Raw genomic sequence first — 9,706 nt, forward strand, 5'->3', positions numbered from 1 at the left:
AAACGCATTGGACTCTCTCGCTTGCTTCAGGCTTGTAGCCACTTCAGCAATTGCGTCAGACGCGCTCCAGCCCTTCCGAAATGCTGTAATGTGATCTGGGAAGCAATTGCCTCGCTCCGGGACCCAAGCCAGCCTTTTGTGAATTATACGCTCCAATAATTTGCCAACGAACGAGGTTAGAGCAATGGGACGTTAGGAGGACAGTTGGCTCGGTGGCCTCCCCGGCTTTAGGACAGGTATTACTCGAGTATGTTTCCAATCAGATGGGATGCATCCAGAGGTCCAGACGTTCTTATATAGTTAAAGCAGAGCGTCGAGCTGGTCATCACTTAGGTTTTTGAGGGCCTCGTTAGATATCCCGTCCGAGCCAGCCGCACTGCGCCGTTTTAAGCCTTGGATGGAAGACTTCAGCTCGGGCATTGTGAGGTCGTCGTCCGCTGGGGAACCGTTTGCTACAGTGTGGCTAGGAGAAATCCGTTGGGCACTGCAACTTCCTACACGAGCTAAATCACTGGCATAGTTTCGGCTATGTCCTTGGACTCCCTGTTAGACGCTACCGATAATGTGGCAACTGGGTCGACAGGTTCGGGAAGGCTTTCAATAGCTCTCAGGGTATGCCACACCTTCGTTGTTGGAGTATGGGCATTGAGGGACTCACTGAACTGTCTCCATTGAGTCCGCCTTAGCTTCAAGGTATACTTTCTATGGGCAGCACAGACACGCCTGTAAGTGAACTTCACCACATGGCACGCTCCTAGCCAACCATCATCCCGAATGACAACGTTCTCGTCTCTGATTCGTTGAAAACGGGAGGCGGAGCCTATTTTGTAGCCATAATGTGGTACATAATGGCTCCACATAACAGCTCCGCCTCCCGTTATCAACAAAGCAGGGGCGAGAACGTTGTCATTGGGGATGGTGGTTGGTTAGCAGCGTGCTATAAGTGGTGAAGATACGGACCTATCAGATTCATCTATACACAAAGTGTCACAACCAGCAAGTTAAAATCGCCGTCTGGAGCCGAGACTGTCGGCGGGCTAGCTTCGTCCAATTCATAGCCCTTTAAGGCACCTTGATGCTTTGTTGTGTGTGTCCTTCGGTGCTCCAGCGAATTCTGTGTTGCAGCGTTCTGCTCGCGAATTAATCAGGATCTGATTAGAGGACGGCGCTCGACTTGGAAAGATAGTTTCACCTTTGAATGTAGCAAGGCTGAGGGCCAAGTGTCATGGTGGTCAGTGGAGACCGGGGTGTGACAGTCGCGTATAGATATATGATCGGAATTTTCTGATTCATCATATTACGCAGGACCACTCCTGATCAGCAGTGGAATAGTTGGCTTCCACCTTGGTAAGTAAGTATTCTGTTCAAAAGCTACGGTCCACAGTGGCTCCAAAACCAGGTTGCAGCGCTCATACAACAAGAGGTAGCAACGGTTTCAATCACCGTCGGAGAGGGGGATGAAAGCGCTCGAGAGCAGCGCGCAATGTTACTGCGGTCCCTTTCAAAAATCAAGGATGGCATGCTGTATATTGTGGTGACGAGTCGAAGGGAGTGCCTTTACGGCGGAGAGGTTTTAGGGGTGTGGTCAAATGAGGAAATGCACCGAAAAGATCGTCAGACATAGCAGCTAGCTGCGCTCGTCCTTGATCCTCTTCGGGACGAGAAAGTGCGAGGCGGTATCGCCCACCGCTCTTAAAACAGAGCTTCACCGCAAAACATGCATCTAGCAACCACCACCCCGAACGTCATAGTTGACTCCCCTGATTTCCAGAGAATGGGAGGCATTTTTGTCGCATCTATATAGTTACATTAATTGTAGAAAAATGCGTTCCAGAAGTGACAGGCGATAATATCATTCTGCGCAATCGTTGGCCTTTTTGCGTGTTTTGCGATGAAGTGTTGTTTTTAGATCGCTCTCCAGTGAGGTTTTTTTCTCGAGCACTGCTGCAGCCAGACTCGCAATCATACAGAGCAGTCAAACGGACAGGTGGTGGTGGTTCTATTTCTGAGCGACGTGCCTGCCCTTGTGATACGTATAGGTGGTCTGCGAGACCACTGAAATATCATGTAGCAAAATTCGCCAACGTAAGCGCCGAAGATCCGTGTGGTGGTGGTGATGGAACCATTGCACGTGCAAACGGCCATTCCAGGACCGTGGTATTTATGTGTTCAGCGAAGAACGAGAATGGACGTTTTCCGAGTATGCGAATGCGCGTGCGCGGCCGCATGCAGATGGCATGAACTAATCTGCTTCAAGGTTGACGTTTGAAGACGTAATGAGCTTTCACTCTTTCAAGTTTGCGGCACGGTCGCCATAATTACTGGCACGCAAACGCGACGTTCGACATTCCACAGCTTAGGGGCGACGCAAACGTGGAAACAGGTCCATTTTGCTTGTGTTTTTTCAACTGTCCACCTTACCAGACCGACGTCGCGTGCTAACAATGGCCGTAGTTTACAAGGCGCCAAACCGACGAGTATTCGCAATTTCTGAGCCTGCAATCTGCTACACATACTCCGGAAGGCTGTTTTGGAATACTTCCGCACTTGCGAGCACATAATACCGGCGTAGACTCGCACGTCGGAAACCGGAGGCTTTAATGGTCCTCTTGATCCTATAATCTTCTGACGTTGTTGAAATATCAGACCGTGAGTTCTGCTTCAGCTGCACAGCTTCCTGAAAGGAAGCAAGTCAATGTTCGACGCAAGCCTGAGTTCCGTTCCTCATACACTTACAGTTGTCCATGACGGCGGAGGGTACAATCAATAAGTTCTATATCATTCTGGTATAAGTCACAACATACTAGCATAAGATCCCTGAATTCAGACTGGGATGTAGGACAATACATAAGTCTAATGACGTATCAGTCTCATGTCTTCATCAGTCATGCGACTTCAGTCATCAGTCTTTTTCTTGTGTTGGCATGCCTAATCTTTGGCCATGTAACCCGGTGTTCAGTAATGCTCATTGGCATGTTGTGGAGATGCTTGCTTTCTGTGTAATAGTTCTCACCTTGAAGTTTTCGTCGATATGCCAACAGTCGCGGATGTGATAGTTGGGATGCTGTTGACAAAGTCGCACTTTCGAATTGGCACAATAAAAGTCACTGCAACATGCCCATTTCGATCGCGAACGTCGTACGTTTAGTTCACACTGTCGTCCAGATAGCTCATGCCGGTGCTGCGGTGCTGTAGAAGATCTAGAGCACATTCTTCTCCATCGCCCACACTACCAACCTTCCCGATCCGTACTCTCCGGATCCCTTAAAGCTCAGCTCCGCCGATTTTCGACTGCGACAGAATGGAGCCATGCTTGGGCTGTGCGTTCGTTTCCGCACAGGGAGCATACATGTGAAAAATTTTCACCCATTTGTTTGTAGTTTTTAAGAAAACAATTTTTAAATTTTCCTGGCACGGCGGTCCTGTGGTCAGCAAACCCTGACCAATCCCGGCTTCGTCCTGGCTTAGCCGCGCTCGTGGCTTGGCTAACGCCAAATCGTCGATGCGATGACGGAGATCTATGGGCGAAGGTGAATGTTTTGGGTGTGTTCCCTGATAATTGCTGTCGTTAATAGCCTCAAAGGTAGTTTTGCCGGTCTTCTTTAACAAGCTTTACAGGACGGCCTCGTTGTGCAACGACGGCCGTCGTGAGCGGACATTCTGTGCCCGCACTGTGCTTCATGCTACCCACAAGACCTAACACCTAACGTGTGACGTACACTTACGCATTCTCAATAGCTTTGGCAGCGCACTATGCGCGGACTTGCTGCGCGTGCAGGAAGCACCACGAAAGCTATTGAGAACGAGAACGTGCTCGAAGACGAAGTATTCCTTATAAGAAACATGATAAAACGGTGCGGTGGTCCCCGATAGCTCGTGACAGCTGTTTCAGCACGATACAGCGGCCAAGACGGAGTGTAAACACAAACTGGTTGCCAGGCAGAGCTGGCTAGGTGTGGCTATCCAATCCGCGCAGTTCCAAGTATGACGTCACAAGTGGAACCGCCGCCAGGTAGTTTTTCTCAAATTTCTCACGAAGGAGTATGGAAATTTGGAAAGCAATGTGCGTTTATGAATGAAGTTGGGACCGCGGTTCTGAATATCACAACGTCTTCATACTTTCGGAACAGCAGCGGAGCTGCACTTTAACGAGTTAGACTCTCGCGCCCCTCTCTCATAAAAGTGCTTGGTCCCTGGCCCCATCTAGCCCACCAACGCTCTGTCCTCAAAGTTCTCTTCACCCTTCTGGATACCATGGGACTTCGATCCTTATTGTGAAGGGGCTCATTATTTTTTTTTCCCGCATCACCACCAGCAGTGGGGTGGAGTATCGCCCCTGGCGGTGAAACTCCCCATTCATCATCCTGTAATAAAGTTGTTTTTATAGCTCATGCCAATCCAGTACGAGGGTGTCCACAAAGGGTATCACACTGCGCTTGCACACCACTCCTATTTGGGTGCCATAGAGCTATGGTATAGGCATTCCCATTGAAGTCACTAAAAAGTTCCAGGCACGAACGCTATCAAACAACAATTTTATTTCGATGATGGTGATGATGATTGGGGTGTTTTATCAGCGCCCTTTTACAGCGGCAGCTGTTAAGGCCACACTTCGCCTTCAAGCGTTCGCCTCTACGTTTACACAAAACCCTCCTTCTAGTCCTCCTCCCCTCTCTCTGTGCGTTCGTATGTGTGGTGTGGTCTCGCTTCAACTTCGGTGTTTTGTGGAATGTGTTGTCTAGGTGCCGAAATTATCTAGTCAGGAGGGGACGTCCCAAGACGTCGCCGGCACAAGAAGCTGCGTCCAAGAACAGCGCCGACCCAAGCAACGAGAGCGGACGCGACGAGCTCGGTTGAATGCTACGGTTCATGACATCGGCGAAATAATCTGCTGCGTCCGATTGGACAGACGACTCTTGGTTGCCATAGTCTGCTTCTCACCCAGAGCAACACAGACACAGGTTCTGAACTTCGTAGTTTCCGCACTCACAGTACACCGACACAAACCAATTATTCTGCCGGGGAGTTTCAACGTAGATGCCAATAAGACCACATTCCCAATCGAGCTCGTCGACCAGACGGCATGGCATCTGTGCAACAAACTGACAGAACCCACCACCAACTACAATTCGAGAATGGACGTGGTCCTCGAGAATACAACATTGGTGCAAGAAGTGTCGACTCACGCAGCGCATCTCTCAGATCACAAAGCTCTCATCGTCACGCTCCGTGAGGAATAATTAAACACAATACACTGAGTAGAAACTCTGTTGTAAAATTCTTTAATCGCCATTTGTCAACAATGCAGCGACGAAAGTGTCTACACCACCCCTCAGCATTGCCGCTTCTAATTCGTGTTAATTCCAAGCGTTAACCATCTATTTCATGATGTTACATACCTGATGCATACCGTTTCCACCCCCATATATCTGTATGTAAGTGTCAGGGCCTAATTCGGCCAACTCTGCCATATTCCTAATAACGTCTTAGGACACTGCGCAAAGATACAGCCATCTGTTGTGCCATTTGTGAAGCAAGGAATTTCGAGAACAGGAAGAAGTAGCGTGTGAGAGAGAATAATTGATATTGGACATGAAAAACCACTTTTTTCGTTTCTATTTCTATGTCTAAAGGAACATAATTTTCCGTGTAGTTCCACATGTCTTTTGTAGTATAGCAAACTTCAGCCTTATTTTTGGGATTGTTCCTTCTGTTATGTGGGATTTGCTCCTGCAAGTAGCCTTCCCCACCGGGTTGTGGTCTAAATAACCGGAACGTTCCCTATCGCCAACCAAGAATGACTCTGACACAGGTTTGGAATAACTTACATTCTGACTTTATTCCTGCAATGTCTGCTCACTTCCAAGTCCCAGGCACGAGTGACCTCTTCCTCCCCAGGGTCCCCTCCCGCGACACCTTCCACTGACCTACTTCCATGCGCCAAATCGGCCCACGCGGCCAAACTGGCCAGTGGAAAGTTCCTGTGTCGAGGGATCGCCTGGGGGAGATGAGGTCACGGGAGGTTCCCCATGTGTCCCCCAAACTGGGTCACCACACTCCCCCCCACCTAAGGCCCCGACGGGGGGTTCGAACCTAGAAAGTCCATCAGTTCCTGGTCGAACGCCGCGGTCGACTTCGGGGCCTGGTCGCTGGGGGGCACCGGGTTGAGGGTGACGCCAGCGGTGGGAAGGTCCCCGGCGGTGGCTGTGCCGCGCGGCGGTGACCCGGCCTCCAGCAGAAGCTCCGGCCGGAACTCCCGAAGGATCCGCAGGGCGGCGGCGAAGCGTCCTCGGCGGAGGGCGCAGGTGGAGCGTCCGGGACTGCCGGTGTTCGGGTGGCCAACGCGGTCCGGTGACGGTCACCCAGCTCGTGGGTTGTGCGGTGGATCACCAACCCACCGCAGGTCCCGCACAGACGAGCCGTCTCCTCCTCCGTGTAGACGGCCGGGGGCTCCGAGGGGTGCCGGTCGGACAGGAGATGGCCCCGGAAGGTGGCTGCCACGGTCTCCGAAGCACCGCCACGGAGGGGACGCGGCTGGTCGCGCCACCTCCTCGATGACACGAAGCACACTGGCTCCTCCCCGACCTGCACGGTCCCCCGCTAAAGCGCATTGTAAGTCTCACTGCGCCTGTAGCACTGGACATTCCCGATGCTAACCGCAATGGGATATCAACCTTCCTGACGCGGACATTTCGTTCACGACAGTGCGCGTACACGGCGTCTCCGATTAGCGAGAGCGTGGCACCGGTATCCACCAGGCCAATGTACTCTTTCCCAGCTATTGTTACGCCTATGTACGGACTGAACACAGGAGCAGACTCCTGAACTCTGCAAGCTATTGGGGCGAAAACTGATCCATCCTCGGCAAAAGACTGCGGCGAGGTATGAAACACACGCCCCGAGCTCTCTCTGACTGCCGACGACGGATTAGGGCTAACCCCAACTGCCGCCGCCGACTAGTTTCCGTACGCGCGTACTAGTTTCCCTGCGCCGAGCGGAAATTTCCCCGACGCACAGGACAGTCACGCTTGTAATGCCCTGGTTGATTACAGCCATAGCATCTGGGCTGCGCCCGCCCGCGGTCCGCCTGTGGCATTCTGCTACTGGGGTCCCTCTCTACCTGGTTCTGCCTATCCTGAACCCTCCGAGCAGTGGATGTTCCACTCCTCGGACCGCCGCGTGAGTTTTCGCCAAACCCCGCGCGGCGCCTCTGTTCAAAGGAGAAAGGATCCAGGGAGCGCGGCGGGACGATGACGTCCGACCGGCTTCCCGCGTCCGCAACCAAGGACGTCGCTTCCCTTCCCCGTGGAACGGAGTCCTTCACACCCGCCCAAGCGCAACCCGGCTCAACTGATAGTTCCGGGCGCGGTGGAGGTTGGTACCGCAATTCAGACAATAAATCAGCCTGAATCACACGAGCCTCTCGTGCAAGCGCATCAAGATTCTCGAAATTTCGCCCCCGTAGATACGGACGGAAGCTAGGATGGCTCTGCCGTATAACACGCGAAACCTTATCCTGATCTGTGGCCGTCGGGTCGGCCCTATCGTAGAGCTCCTGAATTGCGCGCACAAATTCAATGAGACTCTCGTCGGCGTGCTGTGTGCGAAAAGCTAACTCTTCGCGCACACGCATTGCGTAGTCGGGTGGCAAAAATTCCTCCCTAAAACGCTGCCGGAAGTCCGCCATCGAGGTGAAAGGCTTCTGCAGCCTTCGCCATCGAGCGGCGTCCCCCACTAGAGCTACTGGCAAGACCTGCCCTAGCACTACCTCGTCGGACGCTCTAGATGCAACCTGATAGGTCTCCATCTCCAATAGGAAGTCAGCTACCGACTTTCTATCAGAGTATCCCGAGTACGTCGGAATTGTCATACTCGGGTGGAGCCGTGGGGGAAAAGTAGAATGCGGGCTAGTCTGCGCCGCATTCAACTGCTGGGTCAATGAAGCGGCAATATTTGTCACTTGCAGCAATAAGCTAGCGGTATCAACCGCTTGTAGAGTGGGGAGAGGTGGATGCACACCTGCCCCCGTGTTGGTTCCGGCATCGCCGTTGCCGCCACGTGCTCCTGCCTCGCCGGGGTTAATAGTGTCCCCGTTTGTTGCTGACCCGGACTGATTTTCCATGGATCGCGTATGCACTACCATGCCACGAGGCGCCTAACACCCGTGTTCCCCCAAAATCCTAACAGGGCCCCAAAAATGTAGAGCGCTCAGAACCACTCTCAATTGACGACAAAGGAACGTAGGCCTACGTTGGGCGCCAGATGTGGGATTTGCTCCTGCAAGTAGCCTTCCCCACCGGGTTGTGGTCTAAATAACCGGTACGTTCCCTATCGCCAACCAAGAATGACTCTGACACAGGTTTGGAATAACTTACATTCTGACTTTATTCCTGCAATGTCTGCTCACTTCCAAGTCCCAGGCACGAGTGACCTCTTCCTCCCCAGGGTCCCCTCCCGCGACACCTTCCACTGACCTACTTCCATGCGCCAAATCGGCCCACGCGGCCAAACTGGCCAGTGGAAAGTTCCTGTGTCGAGGGATCGCCTGGGGGAGATGAGGTCACGGGACGGTTCCCCATGTGTCCCCCAAACTGGGTCACCACAGTTATTACCTGTCACTTTGCGCTATGTATCGCAGATGATACTATATGCAGTTATGGGAGTGGTTCTTTAATGAAGTTCCCCATTGTTTCGGTGTTTTTTATGTTCTGTGCAGTATTTTTATGCGGTTTTTGTGTGAATGCAAACTAGTATTTTTTCAGCATCATCCACCGGCTGCACCTTTTCTTTTTCCTTTTTTTTTTGCCCCTTGTTCATTTTCTTGTTCATTTTTTCCTTTCTCTCTCGCTCTCTCCTTTCTGTGAGCCTTTCTGTTCTTGTGTCACTTTCTTCTACCATCAGCAGTTTGCGGGCAGATCTACAAATGAGAAATGCAGATTTTACGGCGTATTTTGGTTTCAGACGTGCCTGGGCCACAACCTTTCACTTTTGCTTCATCATACAGAGAAATTGCTGTCAAAATGTTAACTTCGAATGGTTTTCATTGTAAATTGTAACGTTTCTGACATACGTGCTGAAATAATCGTTTAAAGCATTCAGTGCTTTCACACGTCAAGCGTCCTGGAACAGCTGGTCGCACGAGTGCGACCTACGTTTCCATTTTTTTCTTTCTCTTTCTATTTCTGTAATGTTTCTGCGTACTTCGATGTATGAAGCACGTACCGTTTTCGCAACTTCCGCTTGGCATTGTGGGCAACCATTTTTACCCTCCACTGCATAATCTGTCATTTATGATAAGGTAAGGTGGGGCAAGATGAGACAGAAATTTGCCATTGAATATGAAATTTTTATTTTTCGTGTTTTTTTTTAAGCCATAGGCACGTTGTCAGGGGCCTAGAGCTTCTGACTTGTAAAGGCAGAACGGACGTAACCAGTCTAAAATTCAAGAAATTCAAAAATGCAGTTTACCTCACCTTACCTCAACCGTCAGGGCAAGACGGCATTTCTGATTGTTTGCAGTGGGCATTAGGCGGGATATGGGGGATGCTGAGTCAGTCCCTGTCCATGTATAGTCCTCGCGGTATGCTGTTAATACGTCCGTCAGCACGGGAACAGACGGTTCCCGTATGACTGTGTTCTCAGTGGGCTACAGCGTAGATTTACAGTCCGTGAACGCTGTCCATACTCGGGGACTACACTCTTAAAA

This window comes from Ornithodoros turicata, chromosome 2 (genome assembly GCF_037126465.1).
Source record: "Ornithodoros turicata isolate Travis chromosome 2, ASM3712646v1, whole genome shotgun sequence".
Classification (NCBI taxonomy): domain Eukaryota; kingdom Metazoa; phylum Arthropoda; class Arachnida; order Ixodida; family Argasidae; genus Ornithodoros; species Ornithodoros turicata.